The sequence below is a fragment of the Rutidosis leptorrhynchoides genome, chromosome 4, assembly GCF_046630445.1.
Source record: "Rutidosis leptorrhynchoides isolate AG116_Rl617_1_P2 chromosome 4, CSIRO_AGI_Rlap_v1, whole genome shotgun sequence".
NCBI lineage: Eukaryota > Viridiplantae > Streptophyta > Magnoliopsida > Asterales > Asteraceae > Rutidosis > Rutidosis leptorrhynchoides.
The window spans coordinates 547283590-547285768 of NC_092336.1; positions in this window are offsets into that span (position 1 = coordinate 547283590).

Sequence of the window (2179 nt, forward strand, 5' to 3'; positions counted from 1 at the left end):
CGCATTGAAAATGGGTTTTCAAAAAACAAATCGGATTGTAATTTTGATCAAAATATTTTCTCGTTCAAGCTCGAGTTTAGATATCATTGAATTCCATGAGTTTGTAATTCTCAATCTTTAAGGTCAATCTCTAGGATTGAGTAATATCAGTCTTAAAAGCTGATTTTTGATCTTTAAAAGAGATTATCCTTTCTGGGGATCTGATTTATTAGTCTTATCAAGCTAATTTGCACGGTACCCCCCATTGTACGAGATAAATCCTTCTCATGGTTAGGATAAATCTAACCACTTGGCGACCCTGTTTGATGCTGAGGTCCGTGGATTTCTTGCTGATTTTAGTGATGACTTTTCTAGGTTTTTCGTCAACCTACAGCTGGTCTGGACGACAACTTCATGACCTAAATCAAGAAGCGCGTGTCTTTTTCAGAAGACTTTACTTCATTTAAATGATGGAATTGATTCATCGTGTAGATCCATCTTTCTTTCAAATATATTACAGTAAATCGGGTAAAACTGTTTAGTTTAGTCCAAAGCAAAAGTATCTTCAATTATTTATTACAGAAATATGTGATATATGTTTAAGATAACTTGGTAATTTTTCCCACACTTGGCTTTTATTTTCCTTTTTATTATCCTCTATTCCATTTTAAATGAACCCCCTGTTGTGCCTCCTTTATTTGAGTAGTAAGGTTAGTACGAATAATTATATTCATAGCTTTTACCCGTATAGGTTCTCTGTCCTTTCTACTCAAAGCGTCGGCTACCACATTTGCCTTCCCCGGGTGGTATCGAATCTCAAAATCATAATCATTCAACAGTTCAATCCACCTGCGTTATCTCATATTCAGTTGCTTCTGATTAAATATATGTTGGAGACTTTTGTGGTCGGTATATATAATACTTTTGACCCCATATAAATAATGCCTCCAAGTCTTTAATGCAAAAACAACAGCACCCAATTCCAAATTGTGAGTTGTATAATTTTGCTCGTGAATATTCAATTGTCTCGACGCATAAGCAATCACCTTCGTTCGTTGCATTAATACACAACCGAGACCTTGCTTTGATGCGTCACAATAAATCACAAAATCATCATTCCCTTCAGGCAATGACAATATAGGTGCCGTAGTTAGCTTTTTCTTCAATAACTGAAACGCCTTCTCTTGTTCATCCTTCCATTCAAATTTCTTCCCTTTATGCGTTAATGCAGTCAAGGGTTTTGCTATTTTGGAGAAATCTTGGATGAATCTTCTGTAGTAACCAGCCAATCCTAAAAATTGACGTATATGCTTCGGAGTTTTTGGGGTTTCCCACTTTTCAACGGTTTCGATCTTTGCCGGGTCCATCTGGATACCTTCTTTGTTCACTATGTGACCGAGGAATTGAACTTCTTCCGACCAAAATGCACATTTGAAAACTTAGCGTACAGTTTTTCTTTCCTCAATACTTCTAGCACTTTTCTCAAATGTTCTTCGTGCTCTTGATCATTTTTTGAGTAAATAATTATGTCATCGATGAAAATAATGACAAACTTGACAAGATATGGCCCACACACTCGGTTCATAAGGTCCATGAACAAAGCTGGTGCGTTAGTCAATCCAAACGGCATAACCATAAACTCGTAATGACCATAACGCGTCCTAAAAGCAGTTTTTGGAATATCATCCTCCTTTACTCGCATTTGATGATATCCAGAACGTAAATCGATTTTCAAATAAACTGACGAGCTTTGTAGTTGATCAAATAAGTTGTCAATTCTCGGCAGTGGATAACGGTTTTTGATGGTAAGTTTATTCAACTCTCTGTAGTCAATACACAACCTAAATGTACCATCCTTCTTCTTGACAAACAAAACAGGAGCTCCCCATGGTGATGTGCTTGGTCGAATGAAACCACGTTCTAATAGTTCTTGCAGTTGGCTTTGCAGTTCTTTCATCTCGCTGAGTGCGAGTCTGTAAAGAGCACGAGCTATTGGTGCAGCTCCTAGTACAAGATCTATTTGAAATTCAATAGATCGATGTGGAGGTAGTCCCGGTAATTCTTTCGGAAATACATCGGGAAATTCTTTTGCGACGGGAACATCATTGATGCTCTTTTCTTCAGTTTGTACTTTCTCGACGTGTGCTAGAATAGCATAGCAACCTTTTCTTATTAGTTTTTGTGCCTTCAAATTACTAAT